Consider the following 17,080-nt stretch of genomic DNA (forward strand, 5'->3'; position numbering starts at 1 on the left):
GTAGATAATATTCATAACGCAGTGCTTATGTTTGTCTCTTCTTATTTGGGTAACTTAGAACATAAGTTGTGATGGGTAAAAGCAACATTTCAGAAACTTTAATGAGCATTGAAAAGTATGTGGGGAGAGGAAAGTAAGATATGAAGTTATTTGGAATAAACAGAGAATATTGAGAAACAATTATTAACATAAGTGTTTTCTGATTGTCAGTCTACCCACAGACTTTTTTTTTTTTTTTAGTTTTCCATGGGGGTGACCTAGAAACTCTTGTGTAGATGCAAATCTTCATAGACTTTAGGATGATAAAATATGCTGTTTGTGCTGTCGTCTTAGAGCTGTACAGAATGATGTTTAAATATTTTCTAACTTCTTACTGTTTTCATGTTGAAAGTATGAATTTTACATTTAACAGTCAGATGGGGACTTTTTTCTTAAATACTCAATCTGTTTAACATCTATGCAATGACATACTATAAACCTGAGTGTATGTCTCTTTTAAAGTTCCACAGTAGACATTGATTTTCTATGACCTCCTCCTCCTACCTCTGGTGCTTCTTATTCTGAAAGAATTATGCTATGAAAAGATCTGAACTCAAGCCTGATCTGCACATCCCAATGTATTATACTCATTCAGCAGGACTAGAGATATTGGACATTTAGCAAATGCAGATATTCTAGGCCCTGAAGATGAAGCTAGTTTATCAGTGGTCTTTCGGCATATTTTCAGCAGTTGGCAATTATAATTTATAAAAAGCTCAGCTAATAACATGAGTTTCAGATCAGATTTCATGTCACAATAAATCATATGTCATTAATAACATCTGCTAGCAGACTCACCTTGAAATTCATCTATATTTTAAGGAACCTGATGTTTCTAACATTATCTTAAGGAAATTAATTACAAAAATATATAGTTCCAGTCCCTATGTGCTTTGGTACTGTGATATTGAAAGAACTTGAAAAAAGCAATGATTCTCTGGGACTTGAAAGACTATTCAGAAAGATTATGGATTTCTAAAAAAGAACATAAAGACTTGACCAAAATAGTGTAATAGAAGCTGATGTTTTAAAATGTTTCTTCTTTTGTGTGGTGAGAAAAAACATCAGATTTCTATTTTTTTAAATAGGATTTTCCAGATGATGTTAGTTTACAAATAGTTTGTTCTACTAACAGTTGTTTGCATGTGGCAACACTCCGTAATATGTTGCAGCAACATTTTCATGCAGTGTGTGAAAATAAAAACCTTTTTCAGATGTCTGCTAAACCACAAGACTTAATTCACCAGACTCTGGAGTTTTCTGTGCAATCTAAATGATTTAGGATCAGCAAGTCCAACTCAAGTCAGATTCATAGTGGGCTCCATAGCTGATGGCACTTACTCATTTGAAAATCCTACATTGTCACATGCGAATATCTGTCGTGATTTAAAAAGCTAATTCTTTCACTGTTTTATGTTAATTTTCTCTTGCCTGGTTTTCCTAGGTTTGGAGCTCCCACAGCTATCATTCAGTTTTGTAAAGCCGGTCCTCACACTGAGGTTCTACTTTGAAAATGAACATGTAGAAAGTTTCCTCACTAAAGAGAAACTTTAAGTTTATACTGTGTGCAGAGGTCTTTTGAAATCCAAGGGTGTTGTATCTGCTTCAGTGAGTTAGGTTAAGTTGGGCGTTGGAGAAACTTTTGCATTATATCCTGGTAATGATCATGAAATTCATAAGGGCATTTCTTGACACTCATCCCAAGTTCCACATGTAGGTAGAGCATACCAATAGGGAAGCTCCTGATGTGTACTCCTGTGTGAAAACGGAATCTTTCTGTAGTTGTTTACCTTCTCAAAATGAAGATTAGAGCAAATCACAAGGCTTAGAAAGATGCTTTAATGACTACTAGCTGATATTGTGGAGTGCTTTGGAAGTAGGTGACTAATTATTACGAACTCTGACACATTTTGAAACTGAGCAGTGTTTATGGATTTTGGACACAAAGACTTTAGTATTACTGACTTACTCAGAAAGAAAGAAATCAACATGTGGATTTCTAAACTGCCTAGAGATGCACAGACATTTAGGTCTTTGGAGTATCTAAGTTTAAATATGTGTAAATACTCATGAATTAAAAATCTACCTTATCTGTTGTTTCTTAAATCTTCAAATGACTTAGCAGCTACCTTATGACACTTCTTTTCAATGAAGCACCTGTTTGTTTCACTTTCTTATTAAATTGTAGTCAAGTCCCTTTATCAAAAGGGTCTTCTCTGTTCAGAAGCTTAAATTTCACTGAAAAACACTTAATATATTTCTTAATCACTTCAAAATGTTATACTTGTAAGCTTCAGTATGGAATGGCTCCATATTGTTTCCCAAATAAGGCTCAGCGTAAATGTCTAACAGTGATGTTAAAATATTCATTACTTGTTCCTAAAAATGGATCTGCAAGAGAAGAATTTGTCTTCTGGTGATGATCAAATAGAAAAGAATGGAAGTGAGAACACAGTAGCATCCTCACCTCTGTCAAAAGAATGAATCCTAGTATGCCATTTTAAATAATCGTATCTTATGATCATTAGCTGATGTTATCAAAAACCAGTGCTGACATTGCATTAAGATTTAAATGTGATCATAAAACCCAGAATCTCAGCTGTCACATTACCCACTGCACAGGTCTGAAGTGCTGAGAACCCCGTGCTTGAGAAAGCCAAGTTCACTTCCCAGCATCTCCAGTTTAAGAGTAGGGTCAGATTTTCTGCTTTCAGTGTAGAAGGGCTGAGTTAACCCCAGGAGGGAGAAAACTTGCAAAAAACAGCATTTCAAGTAACAGTATCATTAAACTAGGACATACTGTTGAAATAACGATTCAGTTAGGCCAAAATGCCCTGCAGGGAGATCTGTGTAAACATCATAGACTCGATGCTGGGAATAACAGATGTATGAGTTATGTGACTGGAATATATACAGGGAAACAAAGAATACATTCAACAAAAAATAATTCACATTGATATTAACTATTCTAAAATAATATTCAGTTAACTTAGGCATGCTAATTTGACTCTCTGGCACCCTGTAGCATAAAAGATATTTCTTTGTCTCAGTAAACTAAAGTAGGATTAAGTATATCATCCTTGAGATTTTCCAATATCAATCTATTTTCATCTTTTATGAGGAAGAAATCCTAAAGCAGAAAAAGTTCTTATTCCTAATAACCCAATTTGTATCATGTTCCTGACCATGTACTTTTGAGATTCCCTCTCAGCTTGCTTAATTATGCTTTTATTTTGTGCCAATATCTATGTACTTAATCTCTAAGGGAAATTTTAAGTAATATAAAGAACCAATTTACTTTGTGCAAGTGATCTCAATGAGAATAAGTGTTCTTTGAATGAATATGAATGAAGGAAGTTATGCTTTTGTTTTGACCTACATGTTATGTGACACTGGTTTAATCTGGAAAGGCCACAGAAAGAAAAGATGGGAGAAATGGCAGGTAAATGGATCTTTAACAAGATCTTCCATGTGCTCCGACATAAGTACTGCATTGTACAATGTAGTTATCATAGTATCATATCTTGACTGACCTTAAAAACAAAAAAATACCACACAAAAAACCCCAAATAACACCCAAACCTCTCATGCAAACACTGTTATTGTATCCAAAAGCTTTATTGTAAAAGAACTCTAATCCAGCCTGGCAGCAAAGAAACCAGGACAGAGTTATTCCACTGAATATTGGAGATTCCCTGAATTACTTGCTGTTGAAAGGAAGTAGTATTGAAAGTAAGTAGTGTTTCTAGTTTGCTGACTGAGATTGAAAAAGATCAGTATAAACTCTTTCCTTTTTTTTTTGTGTAAGGCAACCCCAGTTGCAAAATCATTTGTCATGGGGTGAATAAAATATTTCTTCTCAGATGTGCTTAGCCTTTGTTTTAATGTTGGCTTATTTTATCTTTGTATTGAAAAGTCAAAATGTTTCATTTTGAATAGAACAAAACTATTTTGATATTTTCACTATTCTTCCAGTTTTTCAGTCTGATGGAGTCTTTTGGGCTGAATCACAACTGCATTATTTGCAGTGAATATACTAATCATCAACGCAAAATTCCTAATGAATTGCAGACATTTCAGTCACTTTCCTCCAACCTCTCCTCCCTTCCTTGGTTGTGACTGAGCTGAGAATGCTTAAAAAGGTGGCACTGGCCCCACAGAGAGACCAGATTGCAGACATCTGTTACCTGTCCCATTGAACCCACAGGTTTCTTTTTATAAAAGGATAAGACTCCAGGGAACAATACCTCTGAACTCAAGCAGTGTTACTGCAACTGCAGTCATCAGATGAAGCAATGTGAGTTGAACAAATTTATGGTAAAGCATGAAATATTTTCACATGAGCAAGAGATGGCTTTCAGAACAACCTTCTCTGCCTAGCTCTTAGTTATAATATCCATAGACGGAAAGAAAAAAAAAAATCAGCATGTTCTTTTGTCAGACTTCAAACATGTAGTAGCTCATCTTTAGAAAACATGCCTGAAGTGTATAACGTGTGCTTGATTTTACTGAGCTGGGACAAAAGAAGGTAGTTGGAGTATATTGCTGATTCAGCCTACCTATGTCTGCTGTCTACAGAGCAAAATGACTGCGATCTGCATCTGCAGTATGTGAACCTCTCTCTGATACAAGATTTCATGTTTTTATCATTTCTCTTGAAAGTGCTAATGGGCTAAGGCTTGAGAGACTTCTTGCTCCCTGTAACATTACTCTGTAGTGGTTGGCTGGGAGGCAGGTGTGATTGGGGAACCTTGGATTCAGACCCATGAGCACTAGAGGCAGTGTGCTGTATAAAATATATTTTAAGTAGGCATCCTTAAGTCTTGAGCATCCCCTGTGATTTCAAAGCACATTTCTGAAAGCAGCATGCTGTATCAGACCCTAAGCAGAGCAAAGAATTTATGTTTGTATTCTTAGGGTCCTCAGCTGTCAAATTTACCACTGCAGGACTAAAATGGGGTCAGGTTTTCTGCTGTTGTAATGGTAAGGGCTATCTGTTTATTGGGCATTGGAGGGGATTGTTGTGAACACCTGCCCTTCTCTACCTTTAAGAGCAAATAACTGAAGTATGTACTATTAATATTGACAAGATATGGGAATGTGTTTTTTTTTTCCTTTAAGGGAAGTTATCTGTTTTAAACATATGTAATGACACCCAGTTGTTAAAGAAACAGTTGCTTTAGAAATTGTCAAGTAAGATATAGAGCTGTGTTAAAGGGTGAAAATCATTGCACTGTCTAGGAGAAAGTACTGTTTAACATGGCGCACATATAGAGTCATATAGAGGGATCAGTCCATCGTGCATTGTACAGGTAACAAACTGTTGATTCACAACTGGTCTATCCATATGCTATAGGCAAAGGTCACTAAAATCTAATTTTCTTCCACTGATGTCAAGCTGATAAAGGAATTTATTGTGGGTGATGTTTCATTATTCAGAGTAGGTCATTGAATCTTTTCTATGGATTAAAGTGCCTATGGGATGTTTTACACATTCTTTAATTAATTAAAACTACTGCCTTTTATTACAAAAGGCTAACAACTCTATAGGGATTAAATCTTGGTCTTTTCCACTGTTTAGTCACACCGTTTGAAATAATAATTAACAACACAATGATAGAAAAAGGTTTCTGACTACTTTCATTTATAGCAAATTCACGTGTGAAGGGGGTCAGTAACAGATATGAGAAACACTGTAACAAAACTACTAAACTATAGCTTGCTATTTACTGCTTGCTCATCAAGTATGATCAGGTATTTCTATACAAATAAGTAAGGTTATTTTATCCAATTTTCATGAGTACACACTAAATAAAATGCATTATAATACGTTTTTTTTATCCAATATTGCTTGCTTTTTTTGGAGGGGGAGATATAATCAGAACTAGGGATTACTAACAATGTAAACTCACCGCTGATTTTCAAACTTCATTTTGGATCAATTAATCTTCAAATCCCTGAAGTAAATAGCAAATCTTTACAAAAATTTCCTGTGTATATATCTGTTTACAACAGATGCTGGGCTCTATAAACAGTTAAGCAGCAGCCATTTCTAATATATATTGCAAAACCAACAAAACTCTCTTTCAAAATCCAGTCAAGGTTGCTAAGTGGCCACAGCGCACTTACATATAATATTATTGACAATATCCAAGCCATTAAAAGCAGTGAAATGAATTGTTAAGAAATAAATTTTACACTTCCTATTTAATAAGCACAAACACATCATTCTTCAGTACAAAGAAATTAAAATTTAATCACAACATGAAAACCTTTAGTATGAACTGTGGGTGCTTTATGGGGCTTTTTTTTAATCCTTTAATTCCAGTAATTAAGCCCCTATTTTTAGAACATGTTGTTATCCAGGCATATACTACAGTACCGAGAGATAATGAAGAGAGCCCAAGTATACTCCTTTAGTACAGAAGAGACTGTCATGTGCTTTTACTTGTCTTGTGCTTTAAGTCACAAGAAACAGGATCCTAGATTTGCTTCAGATCCAGAATCTTACAATATACCCCAGGCTTCCAACTCTGCAGTCTGAAATTACAAATTAGTTTGTGTCATATTAGAGAGACTTTGGTACTTAAAAAAAAAAAAAAGTTAAAAATTTAGCAAATCCTCCTAACCCTTTGTTATTACTATTGTTCCAAATTAATTTTGAACAGTGTTTGGTTGAAAGTAATCTTTTCAACCAACATGCCAGCCCCTGATTAAATAACCTATAGTTCTTATCTTTGCTAATTATATAACTGAAGTGATTTTAAGTACTTAATGCATCTAATAAAGAGCTTGTGTCACCACCTCCATCACTTCAGATAACATTTTCCATTTTCTCTTTATTCTGTTTGAATGTAGTTTGCCTGGCTCATGGTCTATGTGTTTTCATGTAAATAATCAGACTGCCTTCTGATCTGATTTCAGGTCGGTTATTTTTATTGCAATGGGTTACATGGCCCTTTCTAAGAAATGTGCAAAGCTAGAAGTATTTCCAAACATAGTATATAGTAAAGGATAATTTGTGGATCATACAAAATAAGATCAAACCAGTGGTTATCCCTCAAGTAAAGTTTTTATTGACTTCTGATATATATCTTCATTTTATTAACATAGGATATATTCTTCTAAAGAAAATATTTTGAAAATACTGGGGTTTTTTAATAACAGAGCAATTAATGTGATGCATTTCTACAAAAAATGAATGATAAATGCAGTTGTACAATTGTACCTATTATTAGGTTGTTGCTAACATTGCCTTCAGATTTTGGGTTTTAGTCTTGCCAATAACTACTGTTTCTTGTTATTTCACCTGCTAAGAATGTAAGAATATAATCAAAATTGAGAACTACTTATCTTAGTATTGAACCTCTTTAGCATTGATATACCAAAATTCTATTTTCTATTTTTATTTTTACACTTGTTTTTCTTTTTATATATTTTTATATTTTGTATTATATACTTATACCCAAACTATGGATTTTTTCAATGTCTTTGTGCATGCATGTGTGTGTGTGAAATCGCTACACATTTTCAAATAGATTAGTAGGCAAAAGTACAAAACTAAAAACATCACCAGAGAAATATACTGGCTGACCTGGTGTTTTAAAGGGAATGGCTGTTGCTTGTTCTGATACGTGACACTACTACTGTCGAAGTCAAGTTTAGCTAGAAGTAGTTTAAAGTGATATTGGCTGTCTTTCCCTCACAACACTTCAGTCTGCCTAACAGAAGAGCTGATGGGTTTTGGGAATACTGTTCTGCTCATTTCTGTCTTTTGATACTAAATCATGTAATTTCTTATGTTTTTGCCATTCCTAAGACAGGCTTACATGCGTTAGAATATTTCCATGTACTAGCATGGCACTGAAAGAATACCTCTCTGTTTTTTCTTGTAACTACATTGCTGAATGATTGGCGACTATTGATCTGCATCTGCTTCTGAAATAGAAGATTAACGGATGTTCATTTGCTCCTTCACGAGTGCTCAGGGTGTAGTATCCTGCTTTCAACTTTTTCCTTTGTCAGACAGAGAAATTGTGGGAATTCAAAAACTGTTGCTAACCTGCCCCAAGAAAAATTGTCTGTGTTTATTTAACACTCTACTCTGCACTTCAGGAAATACATACTGTGTGTTTGTTACCTGTCTCTGTTGACTGCTTTCTAATGTTCAGCTCTGGTTTGAGTAAAAGGGCTCAGATCAACAAGGTACCTGGTGGATTGTTGGCTAAAGGATCAGAACACACCCCCCTTCCAGCTCAAAAAGCCTAGGACGACTCTCTGGGGAAATTATCAAGGATACAAGACCGGCAAAAAACCATGTGGGGTACAATGTAATTTTAGTATTGTTTCTCAAAGTTTAAATGAATAGTTATTAAAAAAGTCTGAATTAATTTATTGATCGGTGGTTGTGAGGATGGGCTGGATGCTTGTGTTATGTTTGTACGTCATGGCATAAAATGGATCACAATAGAAAAAAACCCAGAAAACATTGTACATAAAAACTGCTACCTAGTAATTACTTGGAATTTATTAAGCTTAGAAAGTTTTCAAATTATATCCCGTTTCAATTCCTAGAAGTGCACTTAGATATGCAACAGTTAATATTGTTCCTTAGGTTAAGAATTTAATGCAGTATTTTAACATCATATTGAACTTACATTAAATTGTTTTCCTGAAGTGCCTAAAATTCAGGACCAGGGTATCATTTGAATCCACATGACATAGGTAGAGGTGGTAAAAGCTGCCTAGGATTTTGATTTAGTAGTCAGAGGAAGAGGCCATCTGTTAGATTTACTTTTTTTTGTTGGTTTTTTTTTTTCAAATTAGACTTAGGGACAGCAGCAAGTAATATGGTTTACTGGTTCTTGAGAACCTTTCAGTTATGCTGGTTTTAATAGAAATTTGTACATATGAGGGACAGCAAGGTCTGTTAACCTTTCTTGCAGCATGCTATTTCTGAGCCAATTATGAAGATGTCTAAAGGCATCGAATGTTCTTTGGAACACTAACTTGTGATTTGGGAGTATAATGGCCAACTGAAGAACTTTCTCTGTGGTTAGAATATTTGTGCTCACAATATATTAAAAACAAGGGCAGCATTGATTTTTTTTTTTATGAGCTAAAATACTTCTTGAATTTTTTTTTTCTTTTAGTTATGATGATATATTAATAGCTACAGTAACAGCAGAAGTAGCAGCAGATTCTTAAGTGATTTGGGTTGTGACAGTAAAGTCTTGAAGGCTGTGTTAAGTTGCCAATCTAGTTCTTCATCAAGATTTTGTTGATATTCAAAGAAAGAAAAAAAGTGTGTTAATCAAAGAAATATGTTCTTCTTGCTGGTATGAGGCAGCTGACAACTCACTCTGAATGAAATCTTCAATATGTTTATCTGATGTGATTTCATAGAGAATTGCAATGTAAATGTTCTCTGAAAGTGATTTAGGAACATAAATTCAATTGTCAAATTGTTGTGGACTTTAAAAAATTAAACCTGAGTGGATTGACCTAAGCAGGTCTTGTTGTTCCAAAAAACCTTGCAGTAGTAAAGAAGCACAGCAGCCATGGGACCAGTTTCATACTGGCTTTGTGATTCAGGCCCCCCTTCTGACAAGGAGCAATCAGGCACACTCTCTTACTTGGAAAGTGTTTTAATCATTTCACAGCAAAATAGCAGCTGTACTACAATGCAAATGCAGTGCTGTAGTTCATAACTATGGCAGAAACAGAAAACTGGTAGGCAGGTGGAAATTTGACTCTGTCACCAGATTGCCAGGGTGTTAAGCCTGTGATGAAACATTTTTGTATTTTTGAAAGGCTGGTGAACGATTACGCTTTTAATTGTGTTTCTTAAATTATGAACAATATTTATCCACTACTTTATTCACATGAGCAAAGTAAATATCATGGAAACTGGACACACCCGCTACAAAGATGATGGTTTATGTGTAGTATACTAGTATCGGCATACCAGAATGAGAGATTCTCAACTGTTTTTTTCAACCTAGAAGAAGAAAGCACAGACACTAATCTAAAGTGTTTGAAATCTGGTGTATTTCATAAGTGCACATGGTAGTCTTCCTTCTGTCTACCAAAACTCCTTTGACATCAACTACAATGCCCAAAGACACTAAAATTGTTGGATAGGGCTATACAGGCATGATGCAGAACAGTCCATGTTGGAAAGACATATTAGTCAGACACGGCAAGCACTGCCAAAAAGAAAGAACTACTTAAGAGTTACAGAAAGGAGATGCCTGTCAGGACCACTCTGAACCTTCTCTGACTGCCAGTTTCTCAAAATTATTCACGGACAGTCACCGCTGACCTGCATAATGAACTGCCGGTCTACTTCTAAGCTGGATGGCACTGCAAGGTCTGTGTGGAACACAAAACCACATGTTCTTCTGAGGTTTAGACCAGATTTAGACTACCACAAGCACAAGGTGCTGTCTTGCTTGTACTTCCAGAGCCATCACAGTTAGCACTAGCTCTGTGATCCTGGAAGCATGCTCCATTACAAAGTGGCAATGCAGCTGAAGTATGGGATAAAATGTGTGCAGTGTTGAGTACACTGGATCACAAGCTAGTGGTCACTAGTCTCCTACATTATACCAGCTTCTTGATCCTTACCAAAGGTTTTTTAGCTATCTTAAGGAAGGCTTCGAGGTCAAATTTTAACTTACATATTTGCTCTTGCTATAAGACACATTCATCTTTTGCCTACTTTTTCCTTCCTCTGGCATCTTATAAGACTTCTGTTTCTCTTTTGGCTTTTGACTCCTTCTTTCTTTGCCTTTCTTGACTTTGCTTTGTTCCTTCACCTTATAAAATAATCAAGGATACAGATTTCAACAAAACTATACTCTTGGTTAAGAAGGATTTCAATTTTTATTATAAAGCTAAATTAAGAGCTGCTTAATGCTCATGGTTTAGTGTTTTAATAAAAAGGGAAATGGAGAAGCTGACAGAGCAAGAAGGAAGTGCTTTTCAGCCACGTCTCTTACTTGAAGTCTTAAGTGTTGCTTTGTTTGGTCTATTTATTATTTTTTTCTGAAGTCTTTATTATATAGTGTCTATCTTTTTTGTAACACTTTTCTTCTCTAAGAAATTGTAATATGGTGGACAGCTACCTGTGTTGTACACTTCTACCAGAGTACTCTTTGATGATGTAAAGTAATCAAACCATAAGTATGACCATTTAGTGCCCTGAACTGGTAGCACTCTAAAATCTGTAGCCCAGAAGAGGACATACTCATTTTCTGTGGCAAGATTTTGGTGTATAGTGCAAAATCTAAGAGTGCTTCTAGACATGCAGTCTTTTTTTAAAGCATATAGAAATAAAAGCCCAGTGTACCCTGTAACAAATGGGAAAGTGACACTGAAGTTTAGATAAGTGTTCCTGCCTCACTAAAGGCTGTTCAGAAGTATGAGGCAAAGTATCAATGCCACTGCAGACAAAATAACTGCTATCTTATTTTTCTAGAATTAAACACTTTTATGTTTTTATTGAGACCACTCTGAAGTACCTAACTGAGAATATTATCTTGTTCTGTTCTCCAAGAATTTAGATTTGGGAATAAGCCCAAACCTGTTTGAAAAAAAAAATAGTACTACTAGGTCAGCCAGTGTTACACTGAAATCCTGATTTATCCGAGCTTTCATATTATTCACCTTTTATTACAAGGCATGCTTCTGATCTTCACATCTGTAAGTTAAATGCAGAGAGGTAGAGTTTATCATAAAAGTATTGACTTTATGGTTTGTTTCATTAACTCAAATACTGTCTTCTAAATTAAAATTAAGTAATCTTTCAATATTTAAGACTGATTGTCTTATTTTACAGAGTACTGGTAATATCCCATGTATATCACAGAATACTGGACATTTTTGATGGCAGGATATACCTTACCCACAAGCCACAGGAGGTGAACATTTAACTGTATCGGATAATACTTAAGGAAAATCAGTATCTCTGTAGTTCTTTACCTTATGAATGTCTGGCTTGCCTATGAAGGCAAAGTATCCTGCTTTCTGGAAGGAGCAGAAAGTATGTAGCTAGTAAAGCTTCCTTGGATGATAGTGCTGGGCAGGAAATAGTTTCCCTGATGTAAGAACATTTTTCCCATTTAAAGAGAAAACTAATCTGGATAAAAAAATCAGAAACTTCTTCAGTGACAGAAGGGGAGTGCTGCCTCTCCCACAGTTGCTGCTGTCCTAAGACCTGCAGTGCTTGCTTGAAATGAAAGAGCCCCAGCTTCAACACCCTGATAAAAGCTCACCTTCTCCCTCTGTGTTGCTTAAATTAAGTGCAAGTTCCCGTATGGAAGGAGGCTTGGAGTTTTGTTTTTTTGTTAAGTCTGCAGTGGCGAATATTTATTTACATGAAACAGAGCACATGGACAGCTTGAAACTGGTGGATATAGTATAATTCTGTCCAAGGGACTTGATTCTGCTGTCCTGCTGCCAGGGTGAAAACTCCAGCGGGTAACATTGAAAACTGTGGCTAGAGTTGCAAAGGTAAGAGTACTTCCTTGAGATGTTGGACATTAAGTTCAAGCCTTTAGTGCAAATATGGTATATGCAAATTGTGCTGCCTAAATCCCAGGTGATGCACATTGACTCACCAGAGGTAGTTAAAAAGGGGTAGCTAAGTATGTTTTCATATGTAGCTTTAAGCTGATATTCCATCTGTTAGTTAACAACTCTTTCTAAATGAAAACTCCATTAAAACTGGCTTCATTTTATGTAGGTTTTGGTTTCACAGGATAATATGGCCTAATCAAAGACAGCTAAAAATAATGCGGGTTAGTTCTACATGGAAGTCACAACTTGTAGCCTGAGATGGCAAAAAAGAAAAGCAGCAACCTGCACCATAGTAAAAATATGCGCCTGCTGTAAAAATACTGCAAGGACCGGTGAAAGAAAATCTTTAGTTACTGGTGAGCTGAATAGCTGCTCTTCATTACAGGGCAGAAAAGTATGACCCTGTACTTGTTTACAAGTTGGATTGCTGTATGCATTCACAAGCTGTGACATTCTGCAATTACAGTAAGCCTTTGAAGATTTGGAGGTGAAATTTTGGTCTTGGGTAGGATGATATTTTAAATAATGTTGTATTAAATACTTCTGTCAAGATTCCCACTTTTCATGCCATAGGTCAGTGTGAAGATTTATTCTAGGGCATCTTTGGCAACTGTTCAGATTATGTTTGGGTTGGTTTTGTCTTCTAGGTTGAAAGATAGAATGTGAATTTCTGTTTTCTAGAAGAAAAGATAGACATTAAGAGATGTCAAGTTTTGTCCCCAGAGGTTATGATTTAGATAAAAGAGAGGAAAAAATCTACATTATCTACTTTGTATTTAATATACACTTTCTACATTGGAAACTAGTGCAAATAGTTTCAGTGTTTGCTAAATTATAACTCCCAGTAATAAAAAACGCACAGAGAACATATTTGTTTCTTACAGTTTTAGAAACAGTTGATATCCTCATTTGTACTTCCTAATCCACCACAGTGAAGGCTTAATAGACCATTAAAGAAACGGTGGGAAGTTAATTTTAATATGTAATGGTGTGAGGGGTTTTATTTTTTCCTTAATACAATGAAGCTTCTAACAATTTTATTTGCAAAGAAGATGATTATTTAATAAAGTGACAAACTGTCCCACTGATAGGATACATTAATTTTCTTCTAAAGCTGTTCCTTGTACTCCATAAGAAGGTGATAATTAGGTTTGCAGATTAGAATAACATAATCAGACCACTTGTGTGGATGCTTGTTAAAATATATTTTCCTCTTCATATAAGCCTCATAATAATTAAAAAGTGTTTAAAAAGAGGCCCATTCTTTTTCGGCATGGACTTTTAAAATGAAACCTAATAATATATCAAGTTATTCTTAAGCTAATTCAACTTTTTAAAAGGTTAATATTTGAAAAAGAATATGGGAAGCGATTAACTCATGAGTTTATTAGCATTAGGTTTTGCAGGAACACCTACAGTATAAAACAGCACTCATTCATATCCTGATTTAATTTCTTCCACTGTCACTCCTGATTGTTCCATTTAATCTTTCTTAAGTCACATAAAATTATCTTGTATGTGTAAATTAACAATCATTTTCTAATTCCACTGCAAACTTGAAGCACTGTCAAGAAAAAAATAGTGTCTTGGCAGTGATTAATTCTCTGTTTTAAACAAAACTAAATGCAGTTACTATTGAGGTAGAGTGCATGCAGACTGGGGTTTTTTGGTGATTCTAGACTCAAATAAAGGCAATAGAAAAATAACAATGCATGTGAAATGAGTGGTTCACATCTAAACAATCAGATCTTGTGTCTATCACATTGGATCAGGGCAATATCCACTGACCTTAAGTTTTAAAACACTGAAGCCAATTTCCTTTGCCTGGGATTCATGCAGGATTAAATGTTTTTTTAAAACTAACTTCCTGGCCTAAGCCCAAGTTGGGAAGTGTGCAGGCTAAGATCATTTAAAGTGCCTTTAAGTGTTCCAATTCCATCACTTTTAATAAGATTGAGATTATTTTTTTTTAGTTCAATAAAGTCTTGTTCTAGGGAAGAGGGGAAGGGGATTGTTTGTTGTTTTGTTGTTTCTGTTTACAACACACGTGAAATTAACCTTATACTAAAGAAGAACTGTTTTCACAAATGCATCTTGGCATTTCATCAGTGTGTTGCAAACTTTCAAGGTCTGAGATGTTTCATTACAGCAGTTATGATCAGTCTGTTGATAAAAGAGGGCTGATTTAAACACTAAAAGAACAGCATGTTCTGACTAGAAATGATTTCAATTTCAAATAACTGAATGCAGAAAAAAAAGTGTTACATTAGCAAAAGTTCACTGAGTTATTAAATATTACAATCATCTAATTTGTACATACGGTCTTCTAAGCCCTACTTTGTGTCACAGTTCCATATATATATTTGATATACCAGCTTAATCAAATTCAGGTTGCTGTGGGGACATTTTTTATGGACAAGTAAAAAATAATCAGTTTCTTTTTATTACCATTATGGAAGAAGTGGAGGAATATTTTTTCTAGTGTGCTAAATATACATACTGAAAAAGATAAATGTTCAGTCATTTACAGAAGGGGATGCAATACTGACTGATTTAACGGCACTAGATTAATATTATATACTCAGTCATGAAGGGATTATAAAATATATTTTTAATATCGTTAAGTCTTTTTTTTTTAATCGTCCTTGGATATTAACCAAATTTTCTTATCATTTAAGTAAATCATATGACAAAGATTACCCTGTACTCTTGCCCAGAAATTGATCAATAATGGCTCTATAAGCCTATAGGTCAGCAATTTAGAAACAATTGACCACAGTTTTTCTCTTTCTAAATAGACCATTCACAACAATCATCACAGTAAACAGCTACTTTGAATGACATTTTGTGTAGCATTTAATTCTAGATATTTGTGGTTGGACGAGACATGCTTATAAACCATCAAAAAATGGCATTTTTAAAAATATCTCTGAACTACATAATTCCTCAAGGTAGCAGCGATTAGCTGAAAGTCCTTTGTTCATGTAGAGGGAAAAGGTAATAAGGCGGGGTGTTCTAGGGGTAAGTGTTCAACCTTGGTCTCCAGAACCCAAAGCCTGATGAGGTGTATGCCAAGCTTTCCTCTTAGAACTTTTAACTTTTGTAAGTATGCAAAAAGCATAAGGACAGCAGGAGTATTCTGTCAAATTCTGTCTAATGGATTCTGAACGCAAGGCACCTGCAGAATATCACAACTGAAACGTTACTGGAGAAGCGTGATGGTCTCCCATCAGCTTGAGGGCTGCAAGCCTTTCTATATATAGAAAGCTCTCCACGGTTTAAAAGAAGGACCTATAGATGCAAGTAAGTGAAGATACCCTGTTACAGCTCTGTGTAGGACTGCCTGTACTGGCCTTCCATACAGAGGAAATATCGCCATGTTGCAAGTAGGTGGTTTATAGAGACCCAGTATGAACACCAAAGTATTTCTGGGCAGTAGGAAATTGAAAGAGAAAATGCTTATGGATCCATGGTGTCCTTCCCCTTCTCTAGTTTTAATGTTCATTTAGAGCCTAGGCTTTGTGTTTCAAATAATAATTTGTGCTTAAACACCCTGGAAATCATTGCAAAATTATGGAAGATAATTTAAGTTTCAGTGATATTGATATCAATAGCTCTATGTGTATCTATAATTTCGCTCTCACAGCCCATGAATATGTAGACCTCAGATGAGGTCTTCAGGGACAGTGAAACAGGTATAAAAAGATGTAAAATATTTTCCAGGGAGCCTAGGACTGAAATTATGTCCCCTGAAATTCAGCCCAAGGCATGGCTATCAAAGGATGTTTCACCTTTTTTATATATGCTAGAAACACATGCACTAGTGAAAAATGTAATGTAATTTGAGAGAGAGAATAGTGAACATTCTCCCTTATCCCTTTTTGCAACAAACTTCTGAATTATTGCAGTGTTTCCTCTATTGATTACTTTGCTATCCATTGTCTTCATCTTGCCATAGATGGCAAGCAGAGTGGGCTTTCCCAATTGGAAAATACAAAGCATTAATAAAATTATTCTGGGACTTTAAATGTTAAAGATGTCTTAGAGAGAGTTTAGCAGGTCACCACTTCTTTTTCTTATTACTCAGATTTTAAAGCATTCAAGTGTTAACCTTTTGAAAAGGAGGAAAGAAAAGAAAAAAGCTAGATGATTGGGAGATACTTAATTATCTGTTTCTTTACAGAAGATATGGTCAGGTCCAGCCTCATTCAGCTGCCAACACTTGCATAAAGCTGCTGGAGAGAGCTCCAATTGCATGAATACCCAATTGCATGGCCCTAATTTGAGATAAAATAATGCATCTAACTATACTGTTATCTATATTTAATGGGCACTTATAAGTGTAATTCATTGAAATCTCACCCTGGCCCAACCTCTGACACTCCAGGAAGCAAGATTCATAACACTTTTCTTTCTGGTTTTATCCAAATCATTGTGTGAGCTTTATAGGGGGTTTAAG

The 17,080-nt window shown here is 35.2% G+C and overlaps 1 protein-coding gene across 2 annotated transcripts in view; it reads left to right on the plus strand.

Moving 5' to 3' along the window:
• The window catches only part of DGKB (diacylglycerol kinase beta), a 363,732-nt gene that overhangs the window by 220,242 nt on the left and 126,410 nt on the right, over positions 1-17,080 (plus strand). The window lies entirely within an intron of this gene.

The sequence above is a fragment of the Falco peregrinus genome, chromosome 5, assembly GCF_023634155.1.
Source record: "Falco peregrinus isolate bFalPer1 chromosome 5, bFalPer1.pri, whole genome shotgun sequence".
Taxonomy (NCBI): domain Eukaryota; kingdom Metazoa; phylum Chordata; class Aves; order Falconiformes; family Falconidae; genus Falco; species Falco peregrinus.